Source organism: Squalius cephalus (genome assembly GCF_949319135.1).
Source record: "Squalius cephalus genome assembly, chromosome: 5".
Lineage (NCBI taxonomy): Eukaryota > Metazoa > Chordata > Actinopteri > Cypriniformes > Leuciscidae > Squalius > Squalius cephalus.
The window spans coordinates 41,178,545-41,199,693 of record NC_137126.1 but is presented as its reverse complement, the minus strand read 5'-3'; positions in this window follow the sequence as shown (position 1 = coordinate 41,199,693).

Sequence of the window (21,149 nt, the reverse complement as noted above, 5' to 3'; positions counted from 1 at the left end):
AACAATGGGTTGTGACCGAAGCCAAAACATAATTTACTGCATGGGTAATCACCATTCACCATAAATGTGTTTTTATTTCCCGCTTTCTTTTCTTTTTCTTTTTTTTGCAGGGCATACATATTTGTTCTTGGATATCATCCTTTCTTGAACATTTTTGTGGCTTGATTTAAAATACGGTTTGGATTACCACACAGATTGTTTTATTTGCTTATATTTTAATATCTTTATAAAAAACTTTACATGATATTTATGATTGCTTATTTTGGTTTTATGGTTGGTTTTATTCCAGTACAACCAATCCACTAATGGAATGCCGTGTGGCTGGATCTCTGTGGATTCCGCTCAATCAAGGGTACGTAACATAGAATGCTATGCTAATGTTCCCTATGGAGGCAACTACTGTACTTTTTGTGGCAACATCCATGTTTTATCGCAAATTAGATATAGGCCAAGTGGCTTGAATTAATTGTTTTACAGAAATCAACTCCTGCCGATTTGTTTCAGAATCTAACCAGAGCTAAAACGTTCTAAGACAAAGAACAAGCCTGAATGATTTTAATGAATAAATTTAGTTTGTCAGTAAAACGCATGCTTAATATATATTGCTACGGCTCTTTTCCCTTACAAGCGTCTAAATAAATGCTTCCACTTTGCAGTAAGCTCCACACTCATTAGGGTTGTCTTTGATCCAAAGTTCTTTGTAGTTTTAGCGCTTTTAGAGCGTATTGTTGTGTAATACGCGCATGAATTCATTATTGGGACCTTTCTATGATGCCTGCAGTGGAGGATATTTTGATATTCAAGTGGTGCCTCATTATTGATTTCCTCCTTGGCTTGCATTGCTCACGAGCCGTTCAGTTAATGTGGCCTTTAGAGGAGAAAAGCACTGCTAATGATACACAAACAAGCTTGTAGGTTATATTATGTCAAATGAAATTGATGGATTTTACACAAATATGCCTTCAGAGCGCAGATATAAGAGCATTAAAGATGAAACAATATACATAATTGGTCCCTGGTGATCACATCTGATCACATTCTCATCAGCTGGTGCTTAAATGAGATGTTCAGTGATGTTGGGGCTAGCAGCTCTGAAACTCCCCAAGCGAATGGATTGAATGGTTTATTACAAACAGCACTGAAGGATTTTTGAGAAATAGAGATGTTGTGCAAATCACTGTCACAGAGTTCATCTTTTTGCAAAATGTTTGCTGTTGTTCGGTACATCAGAATGCAACAGTGCAAAGGAGAAAACATATTCAACTCACATTTCTTCTCAAATTAAAAAAAAGGTTTGTAAAAATGAACTAGTCAGTGCAAAGGTAAGGTGCAGAGGCTTGTAAATGAATAGAAAGAACATATTAACCTTGTGTTATATCTGCTGAACAGAAATGATAAACTTCATTTACTGTATTTATTTATTTATTTATAGTGGTGGATAGTAACACAACTGCAGAAAAAGTTTTAATATTGTTTTTTTAAATATTCTGTGGTCAATTGTGGTCAGATTTATTGGCAATAATTGAAAGTGGGGGGTAAATCACATAATGAAATAAATGTTTTTTACTGTTACCCGACTCTCGGACACCCCCAAAGGCCATTGTGTAATTCACACCCTGATTACAATGACTTGTTTTTGTTTTTTTTGTCTCTCACTAAAGAGAAGGGCGGTGAACGCTTTAGTATCTTAAGTAAGACAATCTTACAATGTCAATAATTCACCTCACAGGTGGAGCAGGATTTATTTCACCTTGATCAAAAACGGCTCTCTCGGGGTCTCTAGAAGGTTTTGTATTTTAGGGCCCACAATGACCCTCTTCTTGTGTGATCCACACCGGTACTTTATCAGAGAGCGTTCAGCTTCACCCTGTCCCCAACCCTTTCATGTTAATGTCCTCTGAATAATTTATCTTTTGTCCTCTCTCCCTTTCTCTCTACCTCTCTCGCTTTCCGTCCTCCTCTCGTACACAAATCAAAGGCTTTTTTCCCTGGGGACGTTTTTTGATTTACAAGCAAACTTCTCTATATTGTCGTGGATGAGGGGTTTTCTGTGACTCATTGCGCACACATTAAGCTTTCTTTAGGACAGCAGACTACAGTTGCTCTGGTATTGCATGTCTGTTTAGTGATAACGTGTCAAACTGAGAAAGATGCAGAAGTGTATCTGAACGCAGAACACAAACATCCTTATTGTAACTCAAACTTCCTCCCTCTTAACCAGGTCAGTGCGATAGTGCAAGATTTATTGGTCTGCTGCCCTGTATTGGTTGGGATCTTTCAAAGTTCACATCATTTCTTATATTCTGATGTTTAAAGACCTCAGGAAATAAACATGAGAGTTTTGTGGCGCTTGTTCAATGTGTTTTAGTTTTTAAGTCATCAATTTGCTAGTGTACACATAAACATTGACAAAATTAACTTTTAGTGGAAATATACACTCACCTAAAGGATTATTAGGAACACCATACTAATACTTTTGACTCCCTTTCGCCTTCAGAACTGCCTTAATTCTACGTGGCATTGATTCAACAAGGTGCTGAAAGCATTCTTTAGAAATGTTGGCCCATATTGATAGGATAGCATCTTGCAGTTGATGGAGATTTGTGGGATGCACATCCAGGGCACGAAGCTCCCGTTCCACCACATCCCAAAGATGCTCTATTGGGTTGCGATCTGGTGACTGTGGGGGCCATTTTAGTACAGTGAACTCATTGTCATGTTCAAGAAACCAATTTGAAATGATTCGAGCTTTGTGACATGGTGCATTATCCTGCTGGAAGTAGCCATCAGAGGATGGGTACATGGTGGTCATAAAGGGATGGACATGGTCAGAAACAATGCTCAGGTAGGCCGTGGCATTTAAACGATGCCCAATTGGCACTAAGGGGCCTAAAGTGTGCCAAGAAAACATCCCTCACACCATTACACCACCACCACCAGCCTGCACAGTGGTAACAAGGGATGATGGATCCATGTTCTCATTCTGTTTACGCCAAATTCTGACTCTACCATCTGAATGTCTCAACAGAAATCGAGACTCATCAGACCAGGCAACATTTTTCCAGTCTTCAACTGTCCAATTTTGGTGAGCTTGTGCAAATTGTAGCCTCTTTTTCCTATTTGTAGTGGAGATGAGTGGTACCCGGTGGGGTCTTCTGCTGTTGTAGCCCATCCGCCTCAAGGTTGTGCGTGTTGTGGCTTCACAAATGCTTTGCTGCATACCTCGGTTGTAACGAGTGGTTATTTCAGTCAAAGTTGCTCTTCTATCAGCTTGAATCAGTCGGCCCATTCTCCTCTGACCTCTAGCATCAACAAGGCATTTTCGCCCACAGGACTGCCGCATTCTGGATGTTTTTCCCTTTTCACACCATTCTTTGTAAACCCTAGAAATGGTTGTGCGTGAAAATCCCAGTAACTGAGCAGATTGTGAAATACTCAGACCGGCCCATCTGGCTCCAACAACCATGCCACACTCAAAATTGCTTAAATCACCTTTCTTTCCCATTCTGACATTCAGTTTGGAGTTCAGGAGGTTGTCTTGACCAGGACCACACCCCTAAATGCATTGAAGCAACTGCCATGTGATTGGTTGATTAGATAATTGCATTAATGAGAAATTGAACAGGTGTTCCTAATAATCCTTTAGGTGAGTGTACATCTTAAATGTGCAGTTTTTATCTTCCAAAAAATGGACCAAAATATGATTACAGCTGTGGCATATATAAACCATATTGTCGAAGGAAGAAAGAAAGAAAGAAAGAAAGAAAGAAAGAAAGAAATACAAGCCAAACTTACTGTTTCAACAGGAAATACTTCTCTATTAACAGACAGAGAACTTGTTGTGTATTCAGTCACAGGGAGTTTAAAAACTGAGCACTTTTATTTGAGGTGTTATAGCATCAATGTTGTTGAATCTGTGTACATATGTTGAATTAAACTCTATTCTTCTGTTTGGATTCGAGTGCAAGTCTGTCTGACGAAAGAAGCAAAACGTGCTGCTTACAGTGACTTGCATATTTTTTGTAAAGCTAGGGCTGTTTACACCAGCAGCCATATCACTCTGTAGCCCAAGACTGGTTGTCCACTGAAGCTAATCAGGGTTGAGCCTGGTCAATACCTGGATGGGAAACCTCCTGGGAAAACTGGGTTGCTGATGGAAGAGGTGTTAGTGAGGCCAGTAGGGGGCGATCATCCTGTGGTCTGTGTGGGTCCTAAAGCCCCAGTATATTGACGGGGGACACAATATTGTCCAAAAAAAAAAAAAACACCATCCTTTGGATGAGACGGTCCTGGTCCTAAACCAAGGTCCTGACTCTCTGTAGTCATAAAAAATCCCAGGATGTCCTTTGGCCAGATTTGCCCATTAGCCTCTATCCATCATCATGGCCTCCTAATTATCACCATATATATATTAATATTATGGTGATGCAAATTAATATTATTATTATTTCAATCAATACCGATGTCAATCAATACTTTGCTTCTTAACTTTAGCTTTGGTTGAAGTTAGGTAAATGTATTTTCAAAAAATTTCACAATTTTTTTTATATTTGTGGACCCCCTGTTGAAGCCCCCTGAAGTAGACTGAACCACACAGTCTAGGACTACATGAAGAAAGACGCATTTTCTCCAAATGACTCGTGCTTGGAATGAAGTGCAACCTGAGGGAAAGAATGGAAAATATCAAAATTTCTCAGTGCTCAAAAACAGTTTCAGTCAAGTATTTTAAGCTGAAGTCATGTTTGCAAGTTTATTTAATTTAATAGACTATTGGCACACTTCGAGCAGACGGGACCAGTGATGTCATCACAGCAGCTGTCCCCGTTTTCATGCTGGTTTTGGCAGACTTTGTCTCAAATTTAACTGGCCCACTTATTGCCCCACCTGACCAATGCACCAGTACTGCGATGGTACCAATGCATCAGTCTAGATTGACTCATTTAGATCAGTATACAGTTTATCCAAATCTACATGCTTTAAAAAAGACTATTATAATAGTTTTTTTTAAAGCAACCTAATGCTGGGTTGTTTCAACACGACTTTGGGTCAGATATGGACAAACCCAGCCGTTGGGTTACATTTTTAACCCAACATTTGGGTGTGTCCATATTTGACCCAAAATTGGGTTAAAACAACCCAGCATTTTTTAGAGTGCGTGCTAAATCCAGACCCCTGGCTTGCTGCCCATATAAATATGAACATTTGGCATGCAGCATGAAAGGTTTAAGGGGACAATTTGAGACGGAGCACCAATTAATTGCAATCAAACCTGTCCACTACATCTGATATTAATCTAACATTCCCTCTTAAATAAATACAACACATTGTCGTCTTTGGCTTGCTTAGGGTTTTAAAGACACTTAATGAGATAGTTCACCCAGAAATGAAAATTTTCTGTTCATTTACTCACCCTCAGGCCATCCAAGATGAAGGTGTAATTTTTTCTTCAGTAGAAGAGTAAAGAAGATATTTAGCTGAAACTGTGATCCTCTGATTCATATAATGCAAGTCAATGGCTACTGTCACTTAAAAAAAAAAAAAAAAAAAAAAGAATACCCATGGCTCCTGATGATTTACTGAGGTCTTAAGAATTGGTCTCATTTATCAGCATGTCTTGTTATTTTTATGTGTATTACCGTGAAGCTGCTTTGATACAATCTGTATTGTATAAAGCGCTATATAAATAAAGGTGACTTGACTTATAATGAATAACACAAAACTGGTTTCAGGTCAGCGTGCAAGGTTGGCGAGCATTGTCACCGTCCAGGTTTAAGGTCATGAGCATTGTCTTTGGGCTGAATGGAATCAATATGATTGCCTGGTGTTTTGTAATTAATCTGCAGAGGGCCTTGGAGGTACCAGAGGCCCAGAGGAAGACAGGATGAAGGACACACTAATTAAGGCCCGCGTAAGACCACAGGACGTTCGCTGCTGTGCTGTGCCTGCTGCCTCTGAGTTTGATTGTTATTCATCTTGAATGCTGCCCGATGACTTGAATATGTGGGCTAAATATGTACATACTAATGCAGTCTGGGGTGCACAGCAATCTGACTCAGATGGGTATTATACAGGTCTATTTTAACCACTGTATGTGGCTAAATGGTTAGCGCGTGGTCTATTCGCATTGAATGCATGCCCAGAGGAACATTTTATTGCTCGGGTTACTGTTTCATAGCTCAGGAAGTCTTAAAGGAGTTTAAAAGTCAACCTAGTCTCTGATATGTTTCTTATATTAGTTATGATAGTACAACTAGAAACAAATTGTGTGTGTGTGTGTGTATATAGTTTAAAAGTTTGGGTTCTGGCAAGTGCTCACCAAGGCTGCATTTATTTGATCAAAAATACAGTAAAAAAGGTAACATTGTGAAATATTAATACAATAACTTTTCTATTTTAAAATGTATTCATGTGGTGGTAATTCTGAATTTTCAACAGCCATTACTCCAGTCTTCAGTATCGCATGATCCTTCAGAATTCATTAGAAGATGTAATGTATCTTATTTTTGTTGATGCTGCTTAATGTTTTTGTGGCAACTGCAAATGATCATTTTTTCAAGATTTTTTGATGAACAGAAAGTTCAAAAGAACAGCATTTATTTAAAATAGAAATCTTGAATGCCTTTATCACTTTGGATCAATTTAATAAATTCTTTCTGAATAGAAGTATTAATATATTTTTAAAAAATCTTGTTCCTTTCCTTCCTTCATTCCTTTCTTTCTTTCTTTCTGAGACTAATCCAAAGAGTAGCAGTTGAGATCTGACTTGTTATCATTTTTTGTTGCTGTTATTGTCTTTTTCAGTTCATTATGATGTATTAAGGTTACTATTATGTTGTGCCACTCACTGTCCACTAACCCAAAACCCTTCAACTTTTAGAGTAAAGTTTCAATCCAGCTCAAAGCGGAGCGCAGAGTTGAATGCCTGTGTAATCCATCCCATGTGTTGGCTTTCCTGAAAGCACACATATAAAACCACTCTTGTGGAGGGACCCTACAGCGAGCCTGTGAGTAATGCCACCAGTTTGACTCTTTTGCAGCAAGCCTGTGCCAAGCTAATGAATAATGCCGATGGCTACACGCAAACCCCTTCCTCGGGATTTGAAAGATGTGTTCTCCACAACGTTGCAGCCAGCAGCACACAGAGTTTTTTCTCGGAAATGCAGAAAAGGCTGTGTGTGTTTGTGTTTTAACAGATTGCATGCTGTTGATTTATTTCATAACTTTTAAAGCGAGGTGATGCTGCCGCCCACAGCCTCGAGCCTGTTGTTTCTGTTTCTCTTCACTCGGGTCTGAGCTTACTCTTCGTCAAATAAAAAACAGAAGAAACAGGACCGCCATACAGCGCTGGGTCTGTGGGAGGCTTTGAAAGCAGTCCAGGTGTCTCAAATGAGGAAGAGCAACACACTGGATTGGTTTAGGAAAGAGGGTAAGTGCAGTAAACACATTAATCTCTTTGTTTGTCAAAATGTTTGGCCTTGATTTTAGTCTCTTTTTTTTGGGGATTAGTTTATCTTAGGCTCATCAGCCAGGTCATTGCTGTTTTCTGCAGGAGCCCCTGGCAGCCTGACGCTGCCATCATGCCATCATCTCTGAAACTGGCATCTATGTTGTCCACAGTAGCAGCTGTGACTCGCCTCGGGGACGGAGCACTTGTCTCACCGCACACGGTCACGTAAGACCGAATTAAAACCAATGCCAAATACAGTAACTGAGACACAGAGGACATACTGTAGAGGACATTGACTTTCCTTCACGGTGCAAGTTTCACATGAAAGTATTGAATGTTTCTCTTCTGTCTCTCAGAGAAATTATTGACCATTTGAAACCTTCCTTCAGCTGTCATGATGTTCCTTCTCCCCGTATTTTGAAACAAATTTTTGATTCGGTTGGACTATGACATGTTTAGAGTCTTTTCTGAATAAATGCTTGTGCTCGGGGACTATCCCTGATAGCCTAAAACAAGCTACTGTTACACCTCTTCTCAAGAAACCTTCACTTGATGATAGGGATTTTAATCATTTTCGACACTTCCTTTTATTACCAAAGCATTGGAGAAAACTGTTCTCATTCAACTCCAGTCTTTTCTTAGCTCAAATCAAATTTTTTAAACTTTCCGGTCTGGCTTTAAGCTTCTGCACAGCACCGAGTCAGCTTTATTACGGGTTTTTAACGATATACTGTTAGCGACTGACTCTGGTGACTCTGTGATCCTAATACTGTTAGACCTAACCTCGGCTTTTGATACAGTTGATCATAAAATTCTCTGATCCCGACTAGAATGTTTTGTGAGCATCCAGGGAACTGTCCTCAGTTGGTTTAAATCATATTTAACATAAAGATATAGAAATAGAAGTTTCTCTGTTAGACTGGGTAATTTTTCTTCCTTGCCCGCTCAACTCTCCTGTGGAGTGCCACAGGGTTCTCGCACCGATTCTTTTATCCCTGTTTACTTCCTCTGGACTCAACAAGAGGTGACACAACAAACTTGCTGCTCTGAAATCTCTTTTTGCATGCCTAGATAAAGTGAAAATGTGGTTTTCTCAAAATTTCTCTGAAACCGAGGTTATAGACTTTGGCCCCCATGAAAACTTTAAGAGCAGTAACATTGACCTGGATTACCTTGATCCTTTTACTTCATCCTGCATTAAGAACTTAGGTGTTTTCTGGGATCAGCTCAAATTTGAAAAACAAATAAATGCAGTGATTAGTTCTTGTTTCTTCCAGCTATGTCTTCTCTCTAAGATTAAATCCTCTCTGTCTGAGAAAACCTTAGAGATTGCTATCCATGCGCTCATTACACCTCGTTTGGATTATTGCAACTCTCTTTACTATGGCATGACCAAATACTCTATTGCTCCTCTCCAATTAGTACAAAATGCAGCTGCAAAATTCCTCAAAAGAAAACGTAAATTTGATCATGTTTCTCCAATTTTGAAATCGCTGCATTGGCTACCTGTGCATTTTAGAATTGAGTTTAAAATTCTTCTCTTTCTTTTTAAATCCTTAAATAATCTGGCACCGAGCTATTTGTTTGAGCTACTCTGTCCATACAATCCCACACGAAATCTGAGGTCTGGTGATAAGAGACTTTTATCTGTCCCCAGATCACGATCAAAGCATAGAGGAGATAGAGCCTCTGCTATTGCCAGCCCTGGCTGTGGAACAGCCTTCTGGTTTACATCAGATCGGCACAGTCTTTAACTGTTTTTTACGGTGACCGGGAGGGGACATATTTGGTTCACTTAGTTTTGTCGTGGCCACAACATATAAACTCGTGGCAACATGATATTAAGTTGTGGGAACGTCATAATATCTCGTGGGCACAAGATCGTATGTTGAACGAACGACATCCGTTTCTCGTGGCTACCAGTTTTATAACATGTGGGAACCGAATCTTCACACGCGATACGGGCTCCTCCTTTTACCCCGGTCATAATTTACTTTGTTATTTGTTCATTTAAGTTTCTCATAATTTGTTTTTGTTTATTGCCTTGTACTCGTGACCCGAGTATTTCATTTGATTTAAGCCAGCAAATTTCCGATGAAAAAGCCCATTCAACTTAAGAATGCACCTCAGGTGTCTTTCACTTACGTACCATGTCTTAATGCCAGAGACCGCACTAAATCTTTATATGACATTCCTAATTCAAAGTAAAATGTTATCAGTCATCTCCGACTGCTGTATATGTACAGTAGGCTATTGACCGGTGTGGTATCCTCAACATAACTCGTGGCCATGCACGAGAAATAGATGTCGTTCTCTCAAAATATGAAGTGGTGGACTTCCAGTATTTATAGATCTTTGTCAATGTTAGTTAAATAAAAAAATACAACTGTTCATTGTTAGTTCACTTTTTAAATTTTTTAAATTAACATTAACTAGGATTAATAAATGCTTTAGAAGTATTTTCATTGTTAGTTAATGTTGATTAATATGTTAACAAATTAATGGAAACATTGTGAAGTGTTACCGAATATGTAATTTGTAAATTTTTAATAGAGAAATGTCTCATTGTTATACTTTTCAGATATTATTATTATTATAAATATTTTTCAGAAACATTTTCTATTATAATTATTGATATTATTGTAAAGCTTCCTTTGCATGCAATAACTTATGCTCACCAAGTCCATAATATTGTGAAATATTATTCCAATATAAAATAACTGCTTGCCACATGATCCTTCAAAAATTACTCTAATATGCTGATTTAGCGCTCAATAAACATTTCTTATTATCGTCAATGTTGAAAACATTTGTGCTGATTTTTTTTTTTTTTTTTTATGTGCATGAAAATATTGTATGTCTTGAAGATGTATATGTGTTTTAATAGATCAAATGCTGCAGCATGCTTTATTTGATATCTAATTGTTGCTTTATGGGATTGAGGCTTGGGTAATGCTATATTTGATGAGCATTTCGTATAAAGTAGTGATTGAATAAAGACCTAGGTAAGGTTTAAACCCCAGATGTGGTGATTATTACTAAACAGTTGCTCAAGGGGGGCTGTTGTGCCCCTAAGCAAACCATTCAACAATAGGTTATGGACTGTCTTTGGATAAATATTATTTTCTAAATGACAAATAACCCATGAGCATAAAGTATTCACAAGCCGGAGGCAAACATCAATAGAGCGGGTGAAGTTATTAGTCCATTTAAATAAGGCTGTCTGCCAAACGTCACAACAAATATGAAAGTTTGACAATTTATGCATTTAAATGGACACTTAACAATACAATCAATATCACATGAAGCCGAAAATCATTGTTGCATGAATGTTATTTAAAACACCATGAGTTAACTGAAATCAGATAATTAAACTTTTGTGGTTAGAATCTTTCTTCACCCTTTTTTTCTATTTCTTGAACAATGCTTTGTCTGTCTCAAAATAAGTGTTTTATGTTGTATGGAGATCATTTTAGTTGCTATTTCTTTTAAATCAGAATCTACTGCCAAATGCAATTTATAAACCATTGACATTCCCTCCAAAATATCCAAGGTTTGCTTATCACTGGCAAGGATAACAACAAGAGAAAGCCAAAGTCTTTCCACCCTTCTCAAACATGGAATCTATTAAGATGTAGCAAGCATTTTTAGTTGGCTGACTGAAAAATATGTGCATTGATATTACAAGACATGGATTATAGTTTTAGCATTGCATGCTTTTGGAAATTGTGAAATGTTGTAAGAATGTCTTTGTAACGCTGTTGAACGACAAAACACGGACAGACTGACAGCCAATCAGAATCGATTCTAATTTAAGGGCTCTCGCATTTAAAATGGCAGACGACATTGCGGAGAAGTTAATCGCCGAGGTCCAGAAAAATCCATCACTGTTTGACAAGCCAAGTACCTTTTCAAGAAAATGGATATGGAAAAACAATAATTCATACCGTCTGAATAAATGGTGAGAAGAAGACCCTATTAGCCTACCTCAGGTATCCATTCAGCGCTTGTTCCGATGTCTTGCTTCCTTTGAAGTTGCGGTGAAAAAGACTAGGTGTTGTTAATTATTCCACTATATTGACTATCTCAGCTAAATTCACTGTTAGATTATTAGATGGATTACACATGCTGAGGACATCTGATGGTTAAAGCCGTGTAAATGCAACAAGAGCAGCAAAAACGTTCAATGACATTGTGCACACTTTGAAACCGCAGCGCGCGATCTAACGGTGCACGGAGCGAGCGTTTTCAATTAATTCCTTTGGAAGTCGAGCTTCACACTCGTGTAGTGCATTTTGGGATTGACAGCAGACCGGAGAACGCATAGAGAGTGTCAGTTATCTATTATTTATCGTTCTTGGTGTGAACGGCCCTTTACACCCTAAAAAAAGTAGCTAATTGTGGTACTAGTTACTTTTTCATAGAAAGTAATCTTAAATCATTACTTTCTATGAAAAAGTAACTACCACAATTAGTTACTTTTGCGTTACTTTTTCTCACCTGGGCTGGGGTTGCTTGTTTGTTTGTTAATAAAATAATCTGATAAAATGTATTCATTTAATCTGTTCACTGAAAATTAATTTAATAAAAATAAATTTGCAACTGCTATTGAGACTGGTGTACAGTGTTTATTTTTTATCCATTATAGTGTAAGGGAATTTTGGTTAGCATGAGTCATTATAAACCGTGGTCTGCCGCTGGTTTTATTTTAAACCAGCGGCACGATTGTGATGATGAGAATAATGATGAGCATACTAGAATAATGATGAACAAAACGCCAGTGAAACGCCGGCGGTGTCTGCCAGTGGGCTGCCAACTTTGCCACCTTTGCTGGACTCATGTTAGCTGGGCGGTTACTTTTGCGTTACTTTTTCTCACCTGGGCTGTTTTTTTTAAATTTTTTATAACACATACAACAAAACAAAAGTTCTATGTTGGCAAATGTAAAAGCTGTTTCACACAAATGTAAAAAGAAATGCAAATTCACGTCTGTAGGCTACAGTAGAGGACGCAGCTCAATCAAACCATTCAGCTCTGCTGTCATTCTGGATTGCAGAGAAATAGGATTAAGGAGAAAATGCAACACTGTTACTTCAGCAATCAAAAAAACAAGTGGTACTCACTGCAGAGTCAAATGACGTCCAGCTCCTCCTCTCTGGACGTCTAATGGGGTGGAGGTATAGAGTTGTATAAAGGGTTATATTAGGGTGTGGTTGGATACTCTAGCTCCAACCATTAGGCTGTGTGTCCACCAAAGCATTTTTTCACGCGGCTGGTGTATTTTTCCATTTTTCCACAATGGGAGCGGCGTGTTTTTAAAACGCCATGAGCTTAACAAGGCGCTGAGCATTTTTGTCATGCTGAAGCGCTGAGAGTACAGCGTTTTGTTAACAGGTTGCCGAGAGTTGAAGATTGTCCAACTGTCCAATCACAGTGGAGGAGGGGCGGGACTAATACCACACTGACCAACCGCCACATTCTGCTTAAGTACAACATCAACAGATGATAACAAGCATAATAACGGAACAAAAAAATTTGAAAACTGAAAAAAATGCTGCGCTGCCAAAACGCTCTCAAGCGCCCATAGCTAGGCGTTTTCAGCATAGCGCCTAGCGTTTTCAGCTGGTTAAAAACGCTTTAGTGGACCCACGGCCTTAGGTCCTGATTACATTTGCTCCTCCTCGCTGGACGTCTAACAAGGAGGAGCAAGACGTATGCTCCACCCATTTTCATTTTGAGGAATACTGAATCTGTTTTTCTGCAACTGAAATGATTGTAGTCTAGAACTACAACATAGCCATCATGTTCACACAGCACACACAACACCTTACATGCAATTTATCTCAACGTGTCAGGAGAGCTGTCAGTCATAAATGGGATAAGCACTGAAAGCAGAGTCACAGTGTTTACGCTCAACCTGCTAAAGGCTTACTTATAGTTGAATGGCACATTTAACTGGGTTAAGGGAAAGTATTTTAACTGAAAAAAATACGTATGTCACCTTTAAACCATTTCATGCAGTATAAAATGATCATACTGGCAGCAACTTGATCTAATAATTCAACTTGCCCTTTCTAGAAACTATGCACCCTAATTTAAAAGGAAATGTGAATGCTAAAATGAGCTGATGGTGCTGCTGGTAGTCAGTGACATTTGTTCTGTGCTCACAGCTCAAGTTCTTGAAATATGTGTCTTGGAAAGATTCTGGACTCCATCCAAGTATGTGAGTGAATTTGGCTCAATGATCCACATTGTACACGGCTTCATCCAGGGAACCATAACAATTCCTCTACTCTGTTTTCCTCCTTTCCAGCTGAAGAGTTTCTCCTAGCGACCATACTGTCAAGAGGCCTGTTGTTGCTGCTCAGTTAAAAGCTGTATGATATCACACCTAAGTGGATTTGATTCCTGATAGAGGTAAGCCAATTTTTATTTTTTGTTTTGATCGTTTTTACGATCCAGTATAAGAATGCGAATTTACAGATAATTATATAATAATATAGCTCAAAAAAGAATCTGGGTATTTAAGTCACACCTGAATAATTCCTCATTAAATAGGCCCTATATCTAATTGCATTAGATAACAATACACTACTGTAAGATTATTTTTCTTTACTTTTGATCCTTTTAATCTGTCCTTGTTAAATAAAGAAATTTGTAATGCTACAAAATATTTCTATTTCAACTAAATGCATGGCTAAATTCCCTATTAATCTTGAAAAAGATATTAAGCGGCACAGCTGTTTTCAACATTGATAATAATAAGAAATTGAGCAGCAAATCAGCATATTATAATGATTTCTGAAGGATCATGTGACACTGAAGACTGGAATAAAGATGCTGAAAATAAATTACATTTTAAAGTATATTAAAATGCAAAACTGTTATTTTAAATTGTAATAATATTTCACAATATTACTGTTTTACTGTATTTCTGATTAAATAAATGCAGCCTTGGTGAGCACGACCAATTCGTACGAGTGAGTACGAGGTGGCTAATTCGTACGAATTCGTACGTTTTTTTTAAACCCCAGTGATGGGTATGTTTAGGGGCGGGGTCAGGGGTACGTCATTCGTACGAATTCATACAAATTGAGCAACTCATAAAATATGCCTGATTTTGCACAAATCTTACGAATTCGTACGAGTGAGGTCATATGAATTTGTACGAATTAGCCACCTCGTAAAATACGTACGAATTGCCATGAGATAGGGTTTTCGCAGAAGATACTTTTTTTTCTAAAACATTACAAATCTTACCAACCCCAAACTTTTGAACGATAATGTATTGCAAAACAAAATGCCTCTGCAAACAAAGAATTATTTTTGTAAATATTTTCAATTTAAAACAATTTTAAAAATCTAAATAATAATTTCAAAACAGTAGCCTATATGTATTGTTTTCAAATTTGTAACACGTTTTTTAAAATTATGATTTATTTATCATGCAATGAAATGACATACATTTTAAAGTTTGTCCAAATACTTTTTTGGGCCCCTGTATAATATTATATAACAGAATAAGCCGTGAGAAACTGAAAAACCAGTTCAAGATCCAGGCTTAATCTGTGTCCAGTTGAAAGTGACATTTGACCACTCACGATGTGTATACCCCTTCACTCCGCTGTGTTTACCGCACGACGGTGAGGAATCACTGGGCCGCTCTCGTCTGTTCGGCCCCATTGTTTGAGCCATAACAGCACACTGTGCAAATCTCATCAGCCTGTTTCCTGCTTCTGGCTCTTAGCTCCTGCTTGTTTTGACAGAGACACAATACATCAGAGAGGATGGAGAAATATTTATCATCCTGCTTTGTTTTATGGTGCCTCATTGTGTTCTGTTCAGTCGCATTGTGTTTGACATCGGTTTTTCATTTTGTAATCCTTGACACATAAACACAGCCATTTAGTCAAAAGGCTGATTAACCGTTATGGCATATACAATATAATCTGTCATGTTGTTATAGGGTTCACCTGTGATTTAATAATCAGTTGAAGGAATGGCTCACCCAGAAATGAAAACTGTCATCCTTTACTCGCTCTCATGTCAATTCCAAACCCATGTGACTTTCATTGTTCTGTAGAACACAAAAGGAAATGTTTAGCAGAGTGTTCACGCTGCTTTTTATGAACATGAATGAGAACTGGGGCTGAAAGAGCTCCAAAAAGGACAAAAAATGCACAGTAAAAGCACTCTAGAAAAGAGCATACGACTTGTGCACTATACGCCTAGTCTTATGAAGCCATACAATAGCTTTGTGTGAGGGAAAATTCCAAAATGCAAAGCCATCTTGTTCGAGTAACAGAAGATTAAATCTTTTGAGAAGATTCTCATTGATTCCGTGTGAGCAGGCATACACTGAAAATATTTTCTCTCTATTCTGTCCCCTCAGGCTACTGATGATTATATTCTTTTTGTGAGCGTGTTTGTTTGTTTGTTTGTTTGTGCGCGTGTAAGTCTTTGACAAGATTGTCAGCCCTCTCTGATTCTCTCAGGATTTCTCATCCTGACCTGTTTCACTTTAGAAGATTGGGCCATCAAAGCAGGACTGAGCCTGGGCTGATAGTTATTAGGCTCAGCAGCTACAAGCTTTCTCTGCATTTATATTGCATGGGTGGCATTTTGCTTTCCCTTTCATCTCCTCCTCTGTCCCTCTCTGTCCTCTTTCTCGCTTCTCTCATCTGCCGTAGTCACTGTGAGGGATTGATTGCATTGGAGTTTGAGGAGAACAGGGGGGAGATAAAGCACTTTCACTCTCTTACATTATTTCTAATTGCTTTATACCTATGCATGTCAGACCGCTTGTATCCATTTGAACTTAAACACATCGTCTTAAACAGTTAATATGCACTCATGTAAAATGTGAAAAATCATTGTTGTTGGTTGTAATAAATCCCCTTTAAAGTCACGTCCCTTAAAAGCAAATATATACACTCCCAGTCAAAATTCGGAATAATTATGAAAATATAATTTTTGTTTTTGTTTTTTGAAGGAGGTCTTTTGTGCTCACCAAGGCTGCATTTACTTGATCAAAAATACAATAAGAACAGTGATATTGTGAAATATTATTACAATTTAAAATAACTGTTCTCTAAGTGAAAATAATTTAAAATGGAATTTATTCCTGTGATGCAAAGCTGAATTTCAGCATCATTACTCTAGTCTTCAGTGTCACATGATCCTTCAGAAATCATATGATATGATGATTTGGTGCTCAAGAGACATTTATTATTATCAGTGTTGAAAACAGATGTGCTGCTTGATATTTTTGTTTCTTTGATCAGTAGAAAGTTCAAAAAGAACAGTATTTATTTGAAATAGAAATATTTTGTAAATGTTTATAAGAAATGCATTTACTGTCACTTTTGATGAATTCAATGCATCCTTGATGATTAAAGGTATTTAAAAAATAAAAAATAAAATCTTACTGACCCCAGACTTTTGAATGGTATTTGTATATCTTGAATTATCGTCACTTGAACCAAGATATTTTCATTTGTATAATCAATCTATAAACTGAAGTGTAAACAGAACAAATCATGTTCTCAAAGGATGGTTTGATTATATCTAGATTATATCTTATATCTTATATTGATTAGGTTGGAGTTGGAGGGCTGTAAAAGATTGTTGAAATTACACTAATTGATCAAATAATTATTTTATTGCTGTAGTGTAAATCTGCTGTTAGATGTTGTTTTGTCATATTTCAATTAACAAACTTTAGATTTTACATTTAATAATCAAATAAACTTTTAAACATTTAATCTATCAAAAGTCTGCGCTAAGTTTGGCAATAGGAAATAGATTATAACAGTTTATGGAGATATGAGGATTGGTTTGTAGATTGTTTTTACAATTTGATGTCCGAGGGATAAATCTCTTTATGACTTTGTGCATGTGTTTTATGAATGTTTATGCTTTGTGTATGTTTACTTTGCTATCTTTTGTTTTTATTTAGGGACGTCTTTACTTGGAAAAATGACTCATAATAAATGAAATAATTCAAACATCAGCGGTCATAAGTTGTCACCATTTACATAGCTAAGCATGTGTGTGTGTGTGTGTGTGTGTGTGTGCATGTGTGTGTGTGTGTGTGTGGGTAGCAGAGAAGCATGTTACGTCTCGTTAAGCTATCAAACACTCATTTGTGAGTATGCGCGAGGGTGTTCACACTCTCTCTATTGTAAATATTGGGATTAATTCCCATGGTAAATGGTAGCTGCAAACCATCTGTACAATCGTTAATCACAGCCAGTAACTTTCCAAAGCACAGACACTCTTCTTTTTTAAATAGCACTACAGAGCAAGGACACACACACACACACACACACACACACACACACACACACACACACACACACACACACACACACACACACACACACACACACACACACACACACACACACACACACACACACACACACACACACACACACACACACACACGGTCTCACAAAGACAATTTACTGTTCCTGGCAATCTCGCTCAGGCCCTGAGCCAGCACTACTGGGTGTTACAGCAACACACATTACTGCATGGATTTTTGCTATTTAATTAACTGGTTGTAAATAATGCTAACCATTCATTTTCTGCTGCATTCCTCCCAAAACATTAGAGTGCATAGCTTAAACAGCTATAGGATGCATATATTGGTAAGAAATAAACAGTATGAGAATCAAAAATGTTTTTTATGCTCAACAAGGCATTTTAAAAAATATATAAAATACAATCAGTATTATTTGAAATATTATTACAATGTGTGTGTGTGTGTGTGTGTGTGTGTATGTGTGTGTGTGTGTGTGTGTGTGTGTGTGTGTGTGTGAAATATACTATGGTTCAAAAGTTTAGGATCAGTAAGATTTTGGAAAAAATATTATTCTTTTCAGTTTAATACTTTTATAATTAAAAGGCTTAGTGTATAATGTGAAAATAGTTCTCATGATCAAAATCATGTGAACTGAGGAATCCATGAAATGTCAGATGAAAAGACCACTTCATCTAAAAATCTGGTTGTCTTCTGGTTGTCTTTTTTTTTCTTTTCTTTTTTACCCACATGCTATGGTTAATCAAAACTATTAAATGCATTCCGTTCATTTCAGACAGCTTGTATTTTTCACATTTCTTAGAATGGATCCTCTACCCATTTTCCCAGGATACGTCGAAGATCAAAGTTCATTTTAATCGTTGTGACATTACGTCACTTAAACAAACCCAAAGCACTGAGCCTCGGGAGCAAAATCTAAACGCGTATAAATCATTTTCTCATTGGAGCGCAGAGGCCGATAGGAACATGGCCTGCAGACGGTACTGCAGGTTTACAGGGAATTCATTAAACTCTGGTTCAATTTGTCCTATACTATACTTGATGTGTCCATGCCGCATTAGAGTCGAACAAGTCAGCATTCTTTTAAAGCTCAGGTTGCTCTATAATTCATGAATCTGAGATTTTACAGTGGTCTCACTGTGTGGCCTGTTTCCAAGAAGGGCAGGAGAGTTCAAATGCCTGCTGATAAACACTCCGCACACTTAGCACACCATAACTCAAAGACACGTGCATATCTGTGTGCATTCTCTAACCTGAGAGTTAGACAGAGAGGGACAGATGGACACTCACTGAAGGTGACTTTATACACATGACAAAGCACAATCTTTTGCCATGTAATTGCATGGCTGATCTGGCACATTTGGCCTTCATATAAAGCACTGTTCCTAGATGGTGAAAGTCTTGTGATAAATGCATAATGCACAAGTATGTGATAATAATACTATGTGATGCATAGTATTATGTGGTCAGTCTATAGGTGTGCAGTGTTTTTTACAAGGTGACATCGCCAACTACTGGCCTGGCAGCATACAGCGTTTTTAGTAGTTTTCGCAGATCCGTGTGAATGAGGATCGTTTTGACAACGTTGTCTGTACTTGAAAATCGCAAAGGAAAAACTTTTCCGTTTGTATTATATTGTTGTTGTGTAAACGCCCTGATTGTATTCCTGATTATTTCTAGGAGTCTATGTGCAGGTTTCTATCAGTCCTGTCATACCTGTCAATCAACCCTCCCGTTTTTCCCGGGATTCTCCAGTATTTTACCTTGCTATCCCGCTATCATCCCGTTTAAATATTTGAAATTATTATTTATGTTAACATAATTTAATGTTATTATTTATATAAATTGTCGGCTTTCCGTGTTTTCACTGTTATAGGGTAGAGGGCGCTGTGACACATCTTCTGAAAGATTACCGAATCTCCAGATCAAAACACAGACGAAGAAGAAGCAGAAACAAGTAATAGCATGTTAGCAGATGCAAATGTAAAATAAAGCGATCATCAACATTAAATAGCATATAAATCAAAACTGCATAACGTTACCGAAGGAAATGTCGACACAGGAAGGTACGTTAACGACTGCGCAATCTTTGGGGTTGTTGATGGACTCGATCTACTCCATGTTTTGATCATCGTTCTGAATCCGATCCAGACATATAACGTTAGACTTTATGATATACAGTAGTCTTTGACAAAAAAGACTAAAACAATAAAAGTCTATACAATAAAACAATAAAAAAGAATGCGTCAAGCTAGAACAAAACTTTTTTCGTTTTTTAAGCAGAGGCTCTGTTCTTTCCTTTGATATATTGCATGTTCAGTTATTCATACAACATTTAAACATTTGTGAAAATGATCAAATATGCTGGTGCTGACTGGCAACTTTTTTTTTTTTTTTAGAGTTAAACGTCCCAGAGTTTACACTTGTTAATATAAACTCTCCTTGGTGACCAAATATATTATGCAAAAGTAAAAATGAAGTAAATATGGGACATTTTGTGTTTACAAAGCACACTATAAGCAAATATCTATGATGGTCTGGAACCAAAATTCTAGCAAACTGCCCTAAAACAAATCAAGCGTCACCCATCAAAATGGCTGCATGATTGTTTTTTGCACTATTTATGAGCAATCAGCATAATATTCATGTTGCATCGGTCTTGCTGTATGATATTGTCACACATTGATCAACTAGTCAAAATGAGTCATGGAAGCCTTACTTCCTGTTTAATTAGGCAGTTCTTGCCCAGAACAAGCTGCAATGTGAACTAGGAAATATGACAGTCAGCTGCATGAGACTAAATGTGATAAATATCCATCTATAAATCATGTGTAAACACCAAAATAAGCTTTGAAATTCAGTGTAAGGGCCTTAAAGTGCATGCGTCTCAGTCACTGAAGTGGAATGTGTCAGACATCTTGACCTTTGACCTGCAGCTTGTGAGGTGTCATCTGTCATATCCCGTAGTGTGTGTAAGTGCAAAACCCTGCACAGTCTCTTACAGTAAAATGACTTCACTTTCACGCCACTCTTATTTTACCAAGCCAGGTCTACAAAGATGGTGAGAAAGTCCTGGAGAGGAGAACAGAGCGCAGAGGTTTCCATGACTCCCCTGCAGAATGCCAGGGATGCTGTCAGTGATGAGTGCAGCGAACATGACAGTATGGTGGGTTTGGTCTGTTATTATTGTAACTTCCTGTGGCTAACCACTGCGCTGTGGGTGTGCACACACTGACACACAAACGATCAGACACCTGAGATGTTTCCGGAGTCCTGATGACTGATATAACAAAACCCAACATGGCATTTCTCTTTGAAAAGTGTCCATGGGAGTCTGTTTAAGCAGGACAAAGGCTACCTTATTATTACCTCAGC